The sequence below is a fragment of the Cupressus sempervirens genome, chromosome 2 (genome assembly GCF_028749045.1).
Source record: "Cupressus sempervirens isolate cs-2001-9-10 chromosome 2, ASM2874904v1, whole genome shotgun sequence".
Classification (NCBI taxonomy): domain Eukaryota; kingdom Viridiplantae; phylum Streptophyta; class Pinopsida; order Cupressales; family Cupressaceae; genus Cupressus; species Cupressus sempervirens.
Window position 1 is genome coordinate 715,492,657 of NC_143119.1, and position 22,716 is coordinate 715,515,372.

Genomic DNA, 22,716 nt, shown 5'->3' on the forward strand with positions numbered 1-22,716 from the left:
AAGATTCTATTGATTTTGGTCCAGATCTAAATAAATTCATGTTGAATATAGGAGGTAGCTAGACCTTAGGCTTGTATTTGTCTTTTGAACCTTGGTGCCAAGGATTTTGTTGCCTAGTAGTTTTGAAACCCCAATAGTGGGTTTGGTGGAGAGATTCTGTTAGGACTCAAAAGGTTTCCCATCCAAGGGACTTCCTTACATTCATTAGGAAGTATATTTTTTTCAATCCCATAGGTAGGAAGACTTGATATCAATTTTGAAAAATAAATAAATTAAAAATACCAAAAATACAATCAACTTAAATAAAAATAATTAAAATTAATACACAACTATTTTACATCATGGCATGACTATTTTATTGATAATGGCCAAAAAACATGAGTGGGATTCTCTTTCCTTTATTTTAGAAATTCATAAGTTGCTACTGTGAGTCACAAGAAGAAATGATCTAGTTAGTTATTTCAAAAAGCATGATTATTTTATTTGCATTTCAAAATTGTGATCACATTTTTAAATAAATTTAATATAATCACATTTTTGAAGTTTAAAACCATGTACATGTTAGGGCTTGAATTTTCACTTTGTAACACATTCAAGCCACTTGAATTTTAGATAATTTGAACATGTGCACTTTTATATTTTGTCTAAGGTTGTCACTTTAGTATCCACCATCTTGGGGAACTTACCCTTGACTCAATAGGCCTAATTAGGCATTGGTCTAGTTTTGAATATTTAGGATTATTGAAATATCAATAAATCAAATGAATAAATATTGTTTTAAGTCTGTAGGATTGGGTTACACATTCTTTGAAGCATAAGGTTAAATCAAGAACATATCCATATTAGTGGATAATCATAATTGTTCTTGGTTGATAAAAGTAGAATATTTTAAATTGAACAATACCACATAAAAATACTATATTGAAGAGGTATTGTGATAAGGCTATCCTCTTGTGTTTCTTAACCAAATTTATGAAAGACTTACTAACCTAGGGTTTAACCTTGTTGATTGGAAATTAATATAAACACCTTGTAGATAAGATTTGGCTAATAATTAGAGGGTTTTGGGTAAATCAATTAAACTAAACTAAAAAACCCAAGTGAAAAAATAGTTGAGATGGGAGAAAACTATTGTAAATTTACCCCACAAACATGTTTGACCTTATGACATAATAGAGACCTTGAAGAAGTTCATGAAAATAATATAGTAAACAAAAATTGTAGTTACTTTGTCATTTTTGTAATATATAGCATTTCAAAAGTACTATTTAAAAAATACCTCTTAAAGAAGATGAATAAATAAATAAATTTATGTTTTCAAGGTTCTTTGTACTCAAAACCTTCAAATGAAGGCCCTTTGAGAATTGTATTTTAAAATTTTATCTTCAAATTAAGTTAATCTAAGAAATTTTACCCACTTGCAATTTTTTTGTGTCCTACATTTCGAAACCCTTATTGTGGGTGTTAGAATATTTAGAATAACTTGTGGAGGGAGGGGGTGGGGGTGTGGGTGTGGGTGGTGGATCCATTAACCAATGGCTAGATGTACCAATTGAACAAACAAAAACTTATACAACTTTAGATCTTATCATTCTATAGCTTAGTCTCTATAATCAACTATTAGCAACATCAACTAGTTGTCCACTATTCTAAATATATCAAACTTGCAAAATCTAAACATTAGTCAGTAAAACATCACAATAACATCCACACAAGTTTCACACTAGGATTTACCATAGAAACCCAATCTTGGAAAAAAAAAACTAGTAACATGTCACTAATTTTCACTCTTCTAAAGTGCGCCCTATTAGGAACCAACCATGTTAAAGTTTACAACACACACTATTAAATGTGACATTGTTAAATGGTTTAATCATCCAATTAGGAGTTGCCTTGTTAGAGGAATTTAGAACATTCCATTACAATGTCACCTTGTTACAAATGACTAATAGATCAATATGATTGTTAGGTAAACCTTGATTAAAGGATTTCAAATATTATTTATAATGATTAGAAAGTAACAAGTTTTGATCTGTCAAGTATAACTTACTTTGGATGTATAGATCTCTATTTAGTTCTTGAGCTAATTCACTGATAGGCCTCTACTGTCATCTTAATCTCATATTTTCTTGGAAACCCTTAAAGAAATCACCCGTTTCTTCTCAACTCATCTTAGCCTTCTTCTTAGATTTTCCATTCAATAACATCAACATCTTCTCCAGCTCTCTAGAACCCTTTCACATGTACATATAATCTCTGCACATACATGAAAATCTTGAAAGATGACCATTGTACCTCCTTAAATAGGTAATTCAGATCATTTTTTTCTTAAACAACATCATAAATCTTATGGTTTGTGATAATATCCATCAAATGAAATGTATATTATCACCATTTTGTTTATGTTTTATTTTCTAGAAACTTCTCTCAGAATCCATCCCTTAGGTCATTTAGCTAATTTTGACCTAGAATTAAATGATCCATCTCATCAATCCTTATCTTCAACACACTTTCCATATTCCAAGAAATCAACTTAGTCAGCTGGAAATTACAAATTTTCATCAATAGTTAAAATGGTATTCCTCAGTCAACACTTTGTCATTCGGTCATCACAATTTTTTTTCCTTAGCACATGCACTATCACTTAAATGATATTGATGCTCAATCAACACTAATTTTTCTTGGCACTTACTGTGGCTCTATCAACACTAGTATCACTTGACATATAATTCAAAATTCTTTTGTCTTTTTCTCTATTGCTCATTCAAGCATGTGCATTCGATCCTCTTTGTTCACACTATCAAGAATTGAACATTACTATGTTGACATTATAGTCAATTTTGTTCATTAGTGACACATAATTCATCAAATGGTTAGCAGCTACTGAGCTTATCTTGCAATTTACTATGTTAATCAAGTAACTTAGGTTCTACCAAGTTCCAGAAATAGTATTTAGTTTGGACTAAGCACTATCTACCAAGTTGATGATTATTAGTGTAAATCAAGCTTCATAGTGTTTAGCAAGTTGCATATTGCAAACTGAGTTCTCAAGTATTTACCAAGTTTATAGCATCCGTGATGTGAATCTAGTGCTGAGCCAAGATGTGTCAACCAAGTGATCCAATTTATATACCAAGTTTCGTAGTATTCACTGAGTCACCAATACTGGATGAGTTCAAATTACTTGGAAGTGACTAGTATGAGTCAAGCTTCTATGTCTACTGAAGGCATGACAATGTCCAGTGTTTCCAATGGTTGCCAAGTTTTAGAACCTCATCGAGTTTGTCTTCTGAACCCAAGTACCAGTAGTTGGGTCAAATTTGTGTGTTTTGGTAAAAATTGTATTGTAGCCAACTTTGATGAATTGTAATTTGGATTGGTATATATGTAATGTATTATATCACATCCAAAAATAAGAACTATGAGAAGAATATGGAAAGATATGTGTAAGAGAAGAAGTGTGAAGTAAGAAGGCTATAAGAATTATAAGGAGCAACAAAGATTTATCTACCATAGTAAGATGATCATTACACTCCAAAGGAATCTCAACCAAAAAATCAAAGTTGTAGATTAGAGATTAGCCACTAGCTCATTTTGACAAGTGGAATAGTTAAATCCTTTCACAAGGTAGACTTAATGGTCTTTTGTAAATCTCTTTACCAAGTGCATGCTTCCTTGTATGTTTTGTAAATACTTTCACAAGGTGGACCTAGCAGTCCTTATTGCTCCTAATAGGGTAGATAATCAGAAGTGATCAATTGTAACCCTTAACTAGCCAACTTTATAATGTAGTACTAAAGCTTGTGGGTATCATCCCCACCCCATTTTTACTTTCTATTTGGAAGGTTTTTGGGTCACCAATTCTTGTTTCAAAGTGCTATGAATGTTTGAATGCTTTCAATTTTTCATACATGCAAAATATTTTAGATAAGAATACATATGAAGGATTAATTAGTGAAATAAGAATAAGTTTTTTTGGTTCCTTATTCACCCCTCCTCTCTTAGTAACCTAGCCTATCTTATATTTTTAGCAATTAGAATCAGAGCATTTTGGTTCTCAAAGAAGAAGTTTAATAGCTTGTGGAAAGATCAAAGGCAATAGAGGTGTTCAAATTTGATAAGGTTATTGACAATGAAAAGCTAGATTTGGAATTGGCTATTGGGAAACTTAAGAAAGAAAAGGAGATACTCTCTCAATCCTTGAAAAGAAGAATAGACCTTGTAGCACATATGAATTAAAAGCTCTACACTAAATAAAGAATCAAAGATATCTATTCAAAAAGAAATTCAGATGAAGCTAATGAGGTGGTCAAAGAACTATTAGAAAATAATTGTAACCTTCAAGAAGAAGTCAAAAAGCTAAAAAGAGAACAAGAAATTCATTCAATAAGATTGTATGAAGTCATGGAAGAAAAAGACAAGGCCAAAGAAGAGATAGAAGGAAAGATCATTAAAATTCAACATCTATCCCTTCAACAAGTAGACTTCATTGATCAACTTAATAATGCAAATGAACAAACCATGAATGTAAGATTAGAGAATAAAAGATTGCAAAATGATCAAAACACTAAAAAGTAAACCAGTGAGAGAATTAAATCTCAAGTAGACATGAATTAGTTGAATAAGAAAAGTCAATAGAGATAGAAAGGTAAAGTAGGAATAGGATGCACAGTAAAAGGTGAATCATCCAAGAAAGGAGATCAAAAGAATCAAAGACCTACTTGAAATCACTATGGTAAGTTAGGTCATATATGAAACAAATATTGGAGTAATGGTAAAGCTAAATTCAATGAAAAAAGTTGCAATTGCAATAAGAATGGTCATAGAGCTAATGAATGCAAAGACAAACCTAAATTTGAAGGCAAATGTCACAAATGAAAGAAGCATGGGCATAAATCTTTTGAATGCAAAACCAAGATATTGAACCCAACAAAATAGATTGTGAAAGCTATATTTGGTTGGGACTACAACACATGGTGTAGATGCCACTACTACAGAGAATTTGGACACATTGGAGCAAACTATGTGAAACATCACATGAGGATAAGAGACACCACTAGAAGATGTTTTGTTTTTACAAAACTTGGACACCTTTCCAAGAACTATATAAACACTAGAAGAATTTAAGGTGAAAAGATAGCGAAGGCTAATAACATGAAAAAGTAGATAAGGCAGAAATGAATTATAAAATCTTTTGAGAATGCAAGTCCGAGCCATGAAGCACATGTCACTCAAGAACTGGGTGACTTAAGCATTTCTACTTGATCTCCCATAGGGATAACTAGAAAAAAAACTCTGAAGTAAACATTTTACATCAGTTCTAGTTAGATAAAAGGAAAGATCCATATCATCATTTAAGATGAAAAGGGATCACCGAGTGTATAATGAAAATCTAGACCTTACCAAGAGTCATTGCTTTTAAGGTCAAATAGAGTCATTGCTTAAAGTGAACATAGAGTTATGAATGATTCTATTGAGCACTAAGGTCAAATAGAGTGGAAGATAGTTTGTCATCTAAAAAGAAATCATACCAAGAATTTATGATGATTGGACAGTGAAAATTGTTAAAAGGAATGGAATCAAATTTATTTATCACCATGAATTTTTGAAGAACTATTTGCTAAGAGCAATTTTTGTACTTCCAAGTGGTTTGTGTATTTTGTTGTTGAAAATCATAATATCTTCATAAACCCTACCAAGCATGGAATCCTCTAGCAAATAAAGAAAGAAAGGATCCAAGATGTTGGTTTGAGGAGTTTATTGGAAGGCACCAAACTTCAACTTGAGTTTGGAAATTATAGAAGCACTTGATCCATCTAGAGCTCACTTGTATATTCCACCAAAGCTACTAATTGCTAATGATATCATTCACATTTTTGTTCTTCAATTCAAGACTTTGGAACTCTAGAGATGGATGAGGCTCTAGAAATTTATGTGTGAATGGAGTGTTGAAACCCAAGCATCAACAATCAGAGACCAAGGGTTTAACCCACATTTTGCATATGCCTTGAAACTTTTAGATAAAATAGATAAGGTTTATCCTTAGATGTGTACACAATGGGAAGCTATGGTTGGAGTATCCTATTCAAATAAAAAAGAAAATGATTCATCAAATCATAGGGCTTCCAATGTTGAACAAGGAAAAGACTACCAAAACCCTAAGTTGGGTAGAACTAGAAAGAAAAACTCTTGCTGAGTAGGATGGAAGAGGTATGAAGATCAACAATGTGACTGACATGGAGCTGAAATTTGAAATTAATGTGATAGCACATAAAATATATAGCTCTAGTCATCTCAATAGCATGTCATGTGAGGCACTTGATCAAGCTCTCAAGGTTGTGAAGAACAACATGTCCTTCGACCTTGCCAAGATAATGCTAAATCAATTCAACAAGAATATGGAGAGTATTACAACTTTTAAGAATAACCCATGTAAGTTTGGTTCACTCTTGATTTGTTTATTCCTCTTTGTTCAAAAGCTTTTCCTTTCAAAAGGTTCACTCATAGGGAGATTGTACCAATATTATATTAGATCAATGAGTGTATAGCAGAGACGGGTGAGAACTTTTTTAGTATCATAGACAATTATTTTGATTCATTTAAGGAAAAGATAAATAGAAAATTCATAATTCTTAAGAAACTTGTAGAATATTACAATTATGGTGTTTGTTACATGGTAGACTATGATAAGGTATACATTCAAGTAGTCAAACCTAGAGTGGTGTGGGTTAAGCCTCTAAGCTATGAGGTTAACATTGATGACACCAAGGATATTAATAAGGCAGTACTAAATGAACCTATGGATCCCAGGGCTACATATTTTGGTACTTATGATGAAGAAAAGCCAAAATAAAACTTGAAATTGATCTTTCTCAAGTAGTTAGCAAAGGAAAGAAAAGGATAGCAAAATTGAGGCAAACAAGTTCTAATCTCCTATTGACATAAGAAAAGGAGATGATGTGGAAGAAGATGATGCAAAAGATGAGGTATAAGAAACTAAATTAGAAGAAGAAGAACCAATTAGGAATAAAGGTAAGGTTATCATAGCTAGACCTACCAAGTCATCCCTACAATATTCACTAGAAGAGCATCTAGATCAAGAAATAAATTGAAATTAGGTGAAGAATAAGTAGGTGATATCATTTTCAAAAGACCTCCACCTACATTTCAAGAAAAATTAAAAGAGATTAATGTAGGAGATGGCATGGAAAACTTTAAATCTCTTAGATATGAGACTAGGAATGTAAATGAGAAGAAGCAATTTGAAGCCATGATTATGTCCAAGTTGGGTAAATGGAAATATTCACCTGATCAACTTGTACAACAAACTCCCAATGAGCTTATGGAAAGAATTAAGCCTAGATGGAAGCTCATGTCAAGTTTTAATAATAAAGAAGTAAAAGAGTGCATGAAGAGAAATGAAGAAAAACTTAATTTGAAATTCGACACTTGCATGATATTGGTGAATGACATTGAACATGTGGTGAAGACAACTACAACTACATAGAAAAACATATACAATCTTTATCAAAAGAGTGATTTTTTTGTTCATGTCAGTGATAAAGATGATGAAGATGACTAGGATGAAAAGGAAAATAATGATGAGGAAGATATAGAAACATATGATGTTAATCTAAACAATGAGGAGAAATAACATGAAGCTACTAAGGAGAATCTCCCTAAGATTCAAAGCATTGAGGAAACTAACCTAGAGAAGATTGTAGCAACATTTATGGCCTCATTTGCTCACTCTTTGAGTAAGGATTTAAAGCCATATAGCTCAGAGAAAGCTTATATCAACTTGGTTTTGGCAACCACTACAATTTCAAGCACCCAACCAATCTTTGCACCTATTCAACAAAGTACTACATTGACTAAAGTGATCAAAACTTCATCTATTGAGAAGCTAGTGCTTTCACCTTCCTCAAATTTGGCTACACAAAAACTAGGTATTCCTACTATTAGTACAATATCTACTTTTTTTTCTAGTACTTCTATTTCTACTACTATTACAAGCCCAAGTGTACAAATAGTTACTACAAGGATAGTTGAGAGTAAGCATCAACCGAGTACCAAAGTTTCAAACAAGGACAAAGGTAATGAATAAGAAATTGATCTTGATGGAGATATAATTATCCCAAATTGGTATATCTCTACTCTGAATCCTAATCAAATGCACATAGTAGCTAAACTATTACAAAAGAAAGCTAAGCAGTAGAGTCTTCGAGAAGAGAAAAGTAGAGAAAACCAAGTGTTGGAAGATGCAAAGACATACTTGTAGATGTACTCACTACCAAGGTTGATAGTAATCAAACTATTTTAGTTTAGTTAGTAGACATTGTTTAGAAATTCAATGAAGATCTGAATGGGAAAGAAAAGTTGTTGTAGAGGGAAGAGAAGAAATTTGAGAATAAAGAATGGAGCTAGTTGCATAGAAAATTGTTATATATCAAGTAGACTTGTCTACTATTCTTATCTCATTGGAAACCTCTATGATTAATGTTACTTCATTATTTAGAAAGTTATGTGATACATCTATCTTCACTCAAGAAATAAAAGATAAACTATCTAAGATAGATGAAAACTTGAAAGCAAGTGTACACCAATTGTCACTTGACCCAAGCTATAGTTTTGCTCGTTACTCAAAGATCATGTTTATGACTATATGCAAGTAGAATTATTAAGGGAAGAAGCTAGGATTAGGGCAACACTTGTAGACATTAAAGGCATGATTCTTCCAAACATGGATGCATTGTAGAAACACATTGTACATGCCAAAACTCTCATCCATGATAATAACTTCTCCATAGTTGATCACATGATGGAGTTATCAGTAGAAGTATAATTTTCATTATATGCAAGCAAGGTGTTACAAGAAAATTAGGACAAGACAATGTCATTGATTTTGAAGGTACATTTTGACTCTTGTCACATTTTCTCATTACCATGTAGCATACACCTTTGCCATTAATGTGAAAAGGGGGGAGAAGATGAAAAGAGAAGATGTAATATAAAGACATGAGATGTATAGTAAGTAAAATGTGTATATATGTATGGGGGAGAATCATCATATTATACATATAAATGTAAAGATAATTAGAAAGTATCTCTTACAAAAGAAATTTTGAAAAATCTCAAAAGCAAAGAATGTTACCAAGTTGAACACAAAGGATTCAATTTTTTATTAATAAGTGTTTTTGTCACTAATGCCAAAGGAGGAGGTTGTTTATTAGTGACACACTAAATCAAATAGTTAGTAGCTATCAAGCTTATATTTTATTTTACTATGTTAATAAAGTAACTCATGTTCTACTGAGTTCCAAAAATAGTATTCAATTTGCACCAAGCAGTACCTACCAAGTTGATGATTATCAGTGTAACCCAAGCTTCATAGTGTTTATCAAGTTGTATAGTGCAAACCAAGCTCTCTAGTATTTACCAAGTTCACAACATTAGTGATGTGAATCTAGTGTTAACTGAGCCAGGATGTCTCAACCAAGTGATCCAATTTATATGTTGAGTTTTACAGTGTTCACCAAGTTCAGACTACTTAGAAGTGACTAGTATGAGCTGACCTTCTACATCTATTGAGAGCATGATTATGTCAAGTGTTGAAAATGGTTGTTGAGTATCAAAACCTCACCAAGTTTATCTTTAGAACCCAAGTACCAATAGTTGGGCCAACTTTGTACATTTTGGTGAAACTTGTATTGTAGTTGACTTTGATGAAATGTAATTTGGATTCATATGTATGTAATGTATTGTATCACATCCAAAAGGAAGAAGTATGAGAAGAATTTGGAAATATGTGTAAGAGAAGAAGTACAAAGTAAGAAGGCTATAAGAAATATAAGGAGAAATAAAGATTTATCTATCATAGTAAGGTGATCACTACACTCCAAAGGAATCTTAATAGAAAATTAGAGATAAACCACTGGGTCATCCTAATAGGTGGAATAGTTAAATCCTTTCGCAAGGTAAACTTAATAGTCTTTTTTAAATCTCTTAACCAAGAGCATACTTCATTGTGGGTATCATCCCCACCCTAGTTTTACTTTCTATTTGAAAGGGTTCTGGGTCACCATATCTTGTGTCAAAGTGTCATGAATGTTTTAATGCCTTCAATTTTTCATGCATGCAATTATATTAGAATACATATGAAGGATTAATTGGTGAAATAAGAATAAGTCTTATTGGTTCCTGATTCACCCCTCCCCTCTTAGTAACCTAACCTATTGTTATATTTCCAACATATTATCTTCTCCACTAGTAACATGATTTAAACAATCAATATATCTTGTCAAAGTACAACTAATAAAATTTCCATTTGTAGTTTCCTCTTCACAAATCAACCTTCCCTCTTCATTCTTTTGTTATGAAAAACTTCTAAAATCCTCTTCATCAATTAAATAGATATGACATTTAAATCAAATAGAAAATTGTTTCAACAATAGGTTTGACATCAATGACAACACAACAATTTTTTAAATTGTAGTTTCCAACAACCTCCCTCTTTGGAATTGATGAAAACACCCCTAAAATATTTCTATAATACTTCAAGTCACCATACAATCCAAAAAAATTATTTTCTTTAAGCAACACCCTCAATGTATCAAATATTCATTGATATCCTTAGTTTTATTCTAATTCTCATGTGTAACTCTCTTTTTGTCATATTAGATCTAGGAACGTCATTAATCTTATAAATTCCCTTTAAGTAATCACTCCTTCTTACTTAGATATCTTTTATAGTTTTCATTATCTCCCTCTATCATTTTGATCTTCTTATGTTGAATAATCTCTCCCTCATGTTGATCACATCATAGGTAACAAATTCAATATTCTCTCTCTTCATTACATCTTTTTCTTTATGGTAACTGAATTACATCTTCTCCCTTATACTAGATTATCTCTCACTTTCCATGGCAACTTAGATAATCTATAATCTCTCCCTCTTTGACAAAAATGTGAAAGACACATCTAACTTTATCACATGCATTTTTCTCATTAGTAACTTTAATATCAATTCTAAATTCAGCTTTATTTCTCATCTTTGTATGATTGATCCATTAGTTTTTTCTTCTTCCTCACTAGTACCTTAGCAATTTACTTTATTCTTAAGTGGCTTTGTTTAGAGGAATCACCCCTAATTTACCTCTAAGATATTCATGAGCATCCTTAGGTAAAACTATAGTGAATACATTAGTAATTCTCTTTTTAGTATTCCCATATTCCAATTTCACTTCTTAGTCTTGAACTAGCTCTCTGAAGTAATCATACTTGATAGAAATATACTTTGTATTTATATGCATTACATGGTTATTTGATATGTTAATAGAACTAGTGCTATCACAATAGATAATCACTAGATTATTAATTTCTTCCTTCATACCTTTTAAAAATTGTTTGATCCATTTGATATTTGAACAATTCACTACTACTACAACATTCTTAGCTTCAGCTATTGATTAGGAAATACACTTTTGTTTCTTACTTGTCCATGAAACTACTTAGTTTCCTAGAAAGAATGCACCTCCACTTGTGCTTTTTCTGTCATCAACATTTCCTTCCCAATCAAAGTCAATGAATACACAAAGTAATCATATATCACTTCTGATTCTTTTCTTAGGCATAACACTAGATTCTTTATCTATAATTATTTTTTTAGGTGCATGGTGTCTTCTCAAATATTTTTCTAATATAGTTTCTTTTCTTATATTTTCATTGAACAAGTTCATCTTGAAAAATAATTTTAATATCATTTACTCTCTCTTTTTCAGGTTCTAATTCATGTTATGCATGCTCAAAATTTCCTTCCTGATGTTTGGTTTCCTCTATTTTTGACTCGGCATCATTTCCCTATTACTCAACACCCACAATTTGTTGCTTAGAAACTAGTTGTTGTAGCTCAACATTCCTAGTCTATTGAGGATCTATTATTTTATTTTCTTGTTCAAATGGAGAACTTAGAGAACTCTCATTCACATATATCAATGAGTTGTAGTCTTTGGGTTCTTTCTTGCATTCAACTTCACTTCTCTGTATATTCATCAACTTTCACATTTGTATTTTCCACAACATTTTTAGAGTTAGAGTTCAAACACTTAAAAAAGATTTTTTGGTAGTAGAATATCCTAGGAATATACATTCATCACTTTTAGCATCAAGTTTTCCATTTCTATTATCTTTAAGTATGTTAGATTTTATTCCATTTTTAAAAAATATTTCACATTAGGTGTATATCTATACCACAATTCAAAAGGTGTAGCATTTGTACCTTTCTTGACTTGTAGTTTGTTCAGAGTGTAAACAACTATACTTATAACTTCTCTCCAGTATTTATGTGACACATATTTGTCCATCATCAATCTTCTAGCATAGTCCATGATTGATCTATTCCTTCTTTTAGCTATTCCATTTTGAGGAGGAGTTCTAGGTCCTAACATCTATCTTTTGATTCCTATGCCATTGTAAAATATGTTGAACTCAATGGAAATGAATTCACCACCTCTATTAGATTTCTAGCACTTGAAAATCTTCCATATCTCCTTCTCAACTCATGCAAATTTCTCACTTAAACAAGTAAAAATGAATTTGTGTTGACTTGAACTAATTTTAACACCCCAAAATAGAGTCAAGAGAGAGCTCGACACCTTCAAAAAAAACTTAGTCAAAAACATGGCTTAGGTGCACAAAAGAGCATAACTAGGTCTTTAAGCATAAAATCTCTAGATATTTGGTTTATTCTTGAAGTGGGAACCTACGAGTTTATAAGGGAGTGGATAGGCTCCTTAACTGTCAACAAACTCAAACTGGTGGGTTTGGTTAGCTGATCTTGTTCCAAAGATCATAGATACAAAAATTGTCTTTTAGGCCTAGGAGCCCCAATTAGTCCTATCAATGAGTTAATTAGGATTTAGTTCTAAATTTCTCCAAAGGATCTAGAGAAAAAAATTCATACATGGATATCCTTTTGCAGGAATCCTCTAATTCCAAACTTTTAGACTCCCAACTAGTCAAATGATCCCCTTACCAAAAATACAACAATTACCCTTGTTAGGCCTAATTGCTAGGGTTTGAGAAGGAAGAACAAAATAGGTCATTGATTAGGCTAGGATATCAACTAGGAAACATGTAGGGATCTATAAGATGTCACTAACCACCTTTATATTAGTTTGATCCATCTCACAAGTTCTTGCAACACTTCAACACATGTTGTCTTACAGCAAACACATAAAGATGTTTGGCCTAAGGCTTGCTAGAAAAATAAGAAGCCTTGACTTCCATATCCCATCCTTGAGGGATCTTATTTTACATATTATATTATCTTTAATTTTACCAAGTGGAATGAAGTTTCCATAGTGGGAATGCAAGTTAGGATATTATTAATAAAACTAGTCACTAAATGGGGGGTTTTGGTGCACCCAAGAAAGAAGTTCTGATGAATTTAGTTGCAAAGAACTTCAAACCCTCAAACCAATTGCATTATTCTACTAAGATTTTCAAGATTCTAAATTAATAATTCATTCTTATGTTCCAATCTATACCATTCCATATACTATGGAAATGTAGCATTTTATAAGGAAAAATAGGATCTTTTATTGATTCAAATAGAAAAATTACATTCTCTATCTATGTGTCTTCCATGTACCTCAAAGGCTATTTGAAGACCTTTCCCAACTAATCCAACTAATTTTCAAAGGTTTTAACTGTTAAGAGTTTTAAGTGAATTTTTAAAATATGTAACAAGAAACTTTCAGCCTTTACTAAGTATTCAATATTAACCAAGCTCACTCAAGCATTGAAGGCAATTCCCTTGTATGCGTCAAGCGTCCAATGTTAACTAAGTTTGGTGATAGTGTTGACCAAATTAGGTTAGTTAACAAAGGAATGTCATGATAAACTTTATACTAACTGAGCTAGGTTAATTAATAAACGGATTCCATGTGTTAATTGAGTACATAGTTTAGAAACTTAAGCACACACCTACGTTATCCTAGGACTAAGATGTGCCTAATGACAATAGTAAAAAACCCATGGTTTATAGATCACCAAATGGGGACTAGGTCTTACAAATAGGCTTGATTTATTAGATAACTATTTCTACACATTACAAATATCTCTTATGTATAGATGCCCTTGAGTAAAACTCATGAAGAGATAGAAATGATGGATGCTCTGGATAGTGGAGGGTTAGGTGCTCCTACACCATACTACCTTGCTTGAAAAACTCAAGTCCTACTTAAGGGTAGTTTTTGAATAGAGGTGTCATTCTTGGTAATGCATCCTCCACTCATCCATGTAGCATCTATGTGTGGCAGACCCTTCCACTTGACCAAGTAGTTTATGTAGGTCTTCTTTTGTGTCTTCTTGACCACTTAGAATCTAAAATATTCTCCAACTAAAGTGGTTGGCTAGGTGGTAGATCCATGATCCATTCTTCTTGTTCATCAACATCCTACATTACATCACCTTTGAAAAGGGTGAGATCAAAAACATTAAAGATAGGAGCAATTGTTATGCTAGGAGGTAATGAAATTTCCCATGCATTTTCTCCAAATTTATGCAATGTCCAACAAGGTCTGATCTTCCTCATCTTCAATTTTGTGTGTCCCCTTGGTAGTCTTTCTTTGTTTAGATAAGCCCATACTTGATCTCCTTCTTTGAATGAAATATGTGTCTTCTCCTTGTCTCCCTATTATTTATATCTTACAGTGTTCTAATTTACAGAATCTGTGAGCTAATCATGAATTTTTTTTATTCATGTCGAGAATTCTTGACCTCATGCACTAGTTTTGAACTCACTTGGTAAGTCTCTTAGTTCTATTACTCTTCTCTAGGATGGAATCCATAGTTTACTTGGAATGGTGTCTTCCCTATTGATCGATTGAGTGACTTATTGAAGGAAAATTCTACTTGAGGGAGGATCATATTCCATGTTTTCTCATGTCTCTTGTTAGACACCTCAAAAGGTTTCTTAATAATCTATTGAATACTTTAGTCTACCCATATATTTGTGAATGGTAGGTAGAGCTAAAGGATAGGTTTGTGCCCAATTTTTTCCATAAGGTCCTCCAAAAGTGACCTTGGAATTTCACATCTCTGTTTGAGATAATGGATGTTGGTAACCCATGAATCCTAACTGCTTCCTTAAAAAATAGGTTAGCAATGTGTGAAGCATCATTAGAGCTCTTACAAGGAACAAAATGAGCCATTTTACTAAATATGTCTATAATAACAAAAATTCTATCAAAACCTTGTCTATTCCTTGCAAGCTGTAAGATAAAATCCATGCTCACACTATCCCATGGCTTTATTGGAATAGATAAGGGCTGATAAAAACCTTGATTTTTCCTTACTCCCTTGGCTCTTTGTCATATTATGCAAGTCTCAACAAATCTTCTAACATTAGTAGGTAACTTGGGCCAAAGATAGTTTCTCCTAAGGACCTATAGATTTTTGTCAAGCACAAATTAACCTTGTAATGTGACACAATGCTTCTCTTTGATCAACTTTTCCCCCATGGAGCATCTATGAATGTAAAGTTGTCCTCCTTTGAAAAATAGATCATTCTATAACAAATATTCAAAATATATTGTGTTATATGCATCAAATAATGTAGAGAAAACCTTATGGATTTTTACAAAGTCTAAATCATCTTTGTATAACTACTTAAGGGCATCAATCCCCATGCTCTACACTTGGACCTCTTCCACTAAGGTGACTCCTACTAAGAGCATCTGCTACTTTGTTTGCAGTACCTTTCTTATGTTTGATTGAAAATGTAAAGGCTTGAACTTTCTCTACCTACTTCATGTGTCTACAACTCAATTTGTCTTGGCTATTTAGGAAGCTTAGTGCGTGATTGTATATATAGAAAATGAATTCCTTAGGAAGTAAGCAGTGCCTCCATTTCTTTAGAGACTAAACCATAGCATATGTTTCTAGGTTATACATATTGTACTTCTTCTTGGCATCATTTAGTTTTTCAGAGAAGAAAGCCACTCATCTTCCCTCCTGACTAATAACTTCTCCTATGGAAAGGTTACTTGCATCTGTTTCTACTATGAACGGTTTCTTGAATATATGTAGTGCCAAGATTGGAAGTACTACCCTACTTTTTAAGTATTCAAATGATTCATCTTCTTGATTATTCCATTGAAACTTTATCTTCTTACCTCCCTTGATAATATCCAAAAGAGGTGATCATATGTGACTTAAGTTTTTGACAAATTTTCTATATAATGCTGTCAATCCATGGAAACTTTTGACTTCTCCTGCTATCTTAGGTGTTGGCCAATTGAGGATACCCTCAACCTTTTTAGGATCCATCTTCAAGGTACTCTTTGATATGAAAAAGCCCAAGGAAGTCAATTTTTTCTACATGAATGCACACTTTTCAAGGTTGATTTCCAACTTGTTTTCATGTAGCCTTTGAAGGACTAGTTCCAAATGTTTCATGTGTTCTTCCTTGGACCTACTAAAGATCAGTACATCATCAAGATAGCCCACTAAAAACTTACCTATGAAGTCATGAAGCACTTCATCCACCATCATCATGAAGGTGCTAGAGGCATTTCTTAGACCAAATGTCATGACAAGCCATTCATATAACCCCTCAATGGTTTTAAATTTTGTTTTCCACTCATCTCTAGGCCTAATCCTTATCTAGTGGTAGCCTAATTTCAGGTCTATTTTACAAAATTATCATGCTCCTCCAAGTTGGTCTAGAAGATCTTCAATCCTAGGTATAGGGAACCTATACCTTATGCTGATTTTTTTGATTTCCCTAGAGTCAATTCAAAGTCTCCATTTGCCATCCCTTTAAGGGTCCAAAACAATAGGGGCTATATGTGGTCTGAGACTCTTCTAAATGATTCCTTTTGCCAATAGATAATTGATCTATCTAGATAACTCTACATTCAAATCATGGGTGAGTTTATATGGGGCCTTTTTGGGTAGAGAAGCACCTGATATGAAGTGAATTTGGTGTGTGATGTCCCTCAATGGTGGGATTTCATTTGGAGTAACTCCTACAAGTATCCCTTTTTACTTTTGTAGTAGATCCTTGACTTCTTTAGGCACTTCTTGAGTGCCTACTTTCATCTTAGATTTGAGGACTAGGAAAATATCCTATTTTAGAGTATCTTATGGTATTCAATATCTCTTTTTCTACTACCATGAAAAATAACTATTCTTTGGGTTTTTCTTGGTGAGAGTTAGGGTTGGGAAGAAGATTATAGTTGTGACCATCTTTGGTGATTTGGTATTTGTTAGTGACACCATTATGTTTTTCCTTATCGTCATACTACTATGGATGACCTAGTAAAAGGTGACAAATGACCATGTCTACAATGTCATAAAGGACTCTATCCTTATAGTATTTTATTTGAAAATCTACCCAAGCCTATTCATTTATTAATGTTTTCTACCATTTGGTTAATCAAGATACATGGCAGGAATTAGGGTAGGGTATTCCCTCTAGATTCAACTTATCTACAATTTCTTTAGAGACAAGATTTTCAGTAAAATTTGAATCAATATCTACCTTACATACCTTTCTGTGGCTTTTGCATTTTGTCCTGAAGAGATTTTTCCTTTGTTGAGGCTAGGTGCTTGGATCAATGTCCTCTTCATCATGAGAGTAGCCCCTTCTTCACCACTACAATCTCTAACACTTTCATCATCATCATACTCTTGAACAAGGTTAGTTCTTCTTTCTACTTGGTTGTTCTTATTCTTAGGACATTTGTTTGTATAGTGGCCCACTGGTTATAATTGTAGCATTTGATCTACCCATTATTTCTTCCACCATTTTTTCCTTTTCCATTTCCTCTCCTTCTTCTATATCCACCTTTCGATTTTTTCTCAGCTTTAGTATTCTCCTTGAGGTTTATTTCCTTGTGTTCCTTCACCCCCAAAGTTTCTTTTTCCTCTATCATTCTTTCCCTTATTTCTACCACTTTGTTTATTCTATCTCTTGAACTTTTCCTTAACTTTGAGTGCCAATTGGTAGTACCATTTTATAGTGGTAGGGATTTTAAAACTTAATTCATTTTTAATGGAAATCCTTAGTTCTTGTATATACCTAGAAAGTTTCACAGTTTCAGGTTCAAAAATTTTGGATTTCATCACCAAGTTCTAAAATTCCTCAATGTAGGTAGGGATGTCCATCTATTTCAGTCTCAAACCCATTCTCATCTTATGAATTTAAATTTCATAATACTCACGGACATGGGTCTCTCTGATTAGAGCCACCATATTCCTCCATGTGGTAATTGGATTTGTTTCATTCTTCACCCTATCATCTTGAGTAAAGTTCCACCAAGTGAGTGCAAAGCTGTTGAGTCTAGACTTATCAATATTTGTCCTTAGGTTCTCAAGGATGTCTTCATAATCAAAGAAACTAGTTAGGGAATCTACCCAATCCATTGTATCCTCTAGGTTCATCTTCCCATTATATATGGACAATTAAAGCTTAGCATCCATGTTTCTCCTCTCCATAGATTTTTGAGTCCTCACAAGCAACCTCTGGTTAGTAGAACATTCTTCTTCCTCCTACTCAAGGGGTTCTTCATCACTCCCTTGTCTCACTTCTTTAGAGTTATCACTACTTCTTGAATAGGGTGAAAATAGGTCCTATCCTCAACCCTAATTTTCAATAGGGAAGATCCAAATTGATTAAGCACAAGAAAGTGATCAATGCTCAAATGGATCATGTAATGGAAAGTAAGGAGAAAAGAGGTCCTATGATCTTCCTATATGAGAAGTATGTGCTTAAATCTTGAGATAGATAAAAGAAAAATACTAACCTTGAAGTAGAATAATTCTAGAAAAATCTGATTTTTAGTGTCTTTGTAAAGTTTTGGGGATCTCTGCAACCTATTCTACACTGGAAATGTTGAGATAGAGAAAACCCAGAAAACATTTGTCATTTTGAAGGGAGGTTGATCTTGACCCTGACCATAGGGAAAAACCTTACCCTAGGGCACAATTGTACCTCAAAAAATTGACCTTAACCTAAACTGCTCCGATGAATATGAAAGTTTTGTTCATGGATACCACAAGTTCAATGAAAAGGATATCCAAATTTGCTCTTCAATTTGTTGTTCCACACCTGTATCTACAAGAAATATGGTTTGTTTGTTTGGATGGGTGACTTCCTTGGTCAAACCCTAGTTTGGAATCAACCTTGTAATGTAATTGAAATTTCCATATGTAGAAACAAAGTAAATGGAACTATTTACCTTACTTACATTGAAATCCTTGTGGAGGATTCAAATGCTTGAATCTACAATTATAGATGGTCCAAATGAATGTAGAAATGTATGTAGGATGTCTCAAATCAATGGCATTATATCTTCAACACCAAACTTAAATGGATTTTTACATAGGAAAAGGCTTGAATGAAGCTAAGAAATCTTCAACAAGAGGGATCCATAGAGATTTAATCCTTCAGTGGCTAACAATGGTCCTCCTCAATGAATTGGATACCTAAATACTTGAATAAGTGAATGCTTGATAGATAGTAGATCTTCACTTCATAGTAGGTGGATAATAACTTCTCTCAAAGACAATGTATATGCTCATGAATTATGGACGTTCTTTATAAAGGGTAGCTCCTAGTTGATAGAAAGTAGATAGATCATAGATGTCAAAATGAGGGAAGAAGGCTTCCTTATATAGAGATATAGGGCACTAACTCCTAGAGAAGGCTAACATGGGACAATCAGATCCCATTTAATCTTAACCCCTAGAAGTGGACTAAATTAAATGTAATTTAAGAGTCTACCATTTTGAAACTCAAAATAGCTGACTCAGAAGTAGGACAATGAAACTTCTAAAGCTTAATTTCCTACAATTCGCAAAAATTAAATAATGGACCTAGGGTTAGGGATGAGGTTGACCCTCACCTTGGTTAGGGTTGAGACCATCATTGACCTAGGTTACGGTCAAATTTGACCTTGACCTAAAAGGTTTTTCTTGACCTAGAAAGTCAAAATCCTCAATTTCATTGAGAAAGTTGTCAAAAATAGGCTAGAAATGGAGAGAGAGAGAGAGAGAGAGAGAGAGAGAGAGAGAGAGAGAAGAAGAACAAAGCGGAAAATAGCTAGATCAATGCAAAGATCCAGTCACAGTGCTTGACATGAACCCAAACCACTTACTTGAAAGGTTAAACACTCTTAACATAGCCCTCACTTTAGCAAGAGTATGGACTCAATGAAAACTCTTGGTAAAGTAGATCATAATGAAAACATAATCTTATTAAAATCAAAGGGAGAAAGAGATCCTACAACCCCCAAAGACTTAAGTCTTAACTAAATGTAATATTACAATAAGAGAGACATCTTTATAAAAAAGAGAAAAGAAAAAGAGTGTTATTATCTCACCCAATGAAAACTTATGTCTCACTATGAACCACACAAGTAAACTACACAACTAGAAAGATGGAATTGAACTACCTAGTGAATGTGGCTACTCAATAGTCAACCCATCAAGGATTTACTCTCAAGAATATTCTATTATATAAGAGTAAAACCAAAAAGTAAAAAGATATCCAATCTTAAGGACACCTTCAAACTTAAAGGATCAAAAATATTTGAAATTGGAGGTATCGAAAGATCTTAAGGTATAAACCCATGCTTTAAGGATTAGTCATTAATCCAAAAAGGGAGAAAAAGTATGTTGAAAAATAATATATGTATTTGAAAGTACATGTGTGCAATAGGTGAGCAGAGTGCAAGCCCCCATGTTAAAGTCATTACTAACCTTTAACAGGAGCAATGACATTAATGGAAACATAAACAACTCCATTGATTATGTTTCCACTATGAGATGCCCCCAATTGAAGACAAATCAAGGGAAATAGTGCATAAACATAAAAAAAAGCATAGAAGAGGGCTTCCTACTATGGGGTTATTATGATCATAATATTATATATATATATATGTTATTATTGTAAATGAGTTGACATCATTCCCCAAAGAAAGTAGAACTACAATCACAAAGGAGGAAATGTCACATAAGAAATATGAAGAAGAATCTTTTCAGACCATGACCTAGAGATCAAAAAGAATCAGTGCTAACAAGTCATAAATCTAAGAAAATTTACACAAGGAAACATGTACGAATAATAGTACAAGTATAACATAACATGAAACAACATATGCACAAATAAGGATACATATCAAGGAAAAATACAACATGTTTGATTATTTTATCACCTTGCACCAAGGAAGGAACAAAGATTGTAGAAAAGAATCTAACAACATTTAGCAAACACACCACTGGAGAAATACAGTACAATAGACAAACACACAAAAGGATACCATGAAGGACTTGCCAATCAGGTTTATCATCTACTCTCCCCATATCATTGTATATCATTTAGGGAAGGTGAGTAACTCATAAGAGGGACTATATCTAACATAGTAGGAATGATAGGTAGTTTCAAACAAGGATCCTCTTCAGAATCACAATGTTTGATACTAGGTGTAAGTGTCAATTGTAAGGAAAGAATATTAGGTAAATCATTGTCATTGTCAAAAGTTTAATATTCATCATTAACATCATCAACATCATTAAGAGTATGTTCTTCATCCAAATTAATCAAAATGGGGTCTAAGATATGAATAGAATCATCATAATTGTGTATCTTAATATAATTATTAGCAATAACTTCTTCTAACACATCATGCATAATTGTATCGAAATAAGGTAAATATTTTTGAAGATCATGATTATGAGCTTTAGCTTGAGCATGACACTTTTTACAGCATTCATTATTAGATCAATTACATTTTTTTTTACTTGAAATGTGTTGAGAACTAGGAGGAACAACTATGGGATCCTTCAAAGGTTCTATATGAGGATAAAAAAGATTATTAGGAGACTAACAAGTAATAGGAGGAACTTGATTAATAGATGTAGAAGCCATAGATAAATGAGGTATTGAAGGCATAGGAAAAAGACCACAGTTAAGATCCATAAGAGGTAAACTTAACTCAAAAATCTTATGATTCTTATAGGCTTGATATGAATGGAATAGGTGATCAAGTTGAAAAGGACATGAATTAGGTAATGAAGGCAAAAAGAAGTCAATGGTAGCAGAAATCCCTAGGCCTAGAAGTATGATATAAAATATGATTAACTTTCTTCATTTCATCATCATAAAAAAACTTAAGACATTTATGAATAGGTGAAGCATCATCATGCATGGCATTTAACCATGGTAAACCAAGCTTAACTTGACACTGATTAGAAGTAGGAACAACAAAAAAGGTAGTGTTCACAATTTTTCCATAGAGTTCAACCAGTAAATAAATATATCCAAATGATGGATAAAGAAAACCATTACAAGTTTGAATCCACACATCTAATGCATCATACAAATCATGTTGCAATCCTTTCATAAAAATATTTTCTTTTATAATCACATTAACTAAGGAGGTAGAAAAGTCTCATAATCATTAAAGGTAATCAAAAGTTCCTAAGGTCATTTTTTTATTAGGTTTTTGTCGAGGTTTAGGTTGAGGCTTCAATTTAGGCTTTGGTTTTAGTTGAGATAAAGCTAAAAATTGAGATTGAAATGAAAGTTGAGACTGATGTGGAGATATATATTGAATCACACGCTCCACTTGATTAACAAAATGATTAAGATCAACCATCTTTGAATCATACACAATATCCATAGAAGATGGCTGAGTAATAGTATTA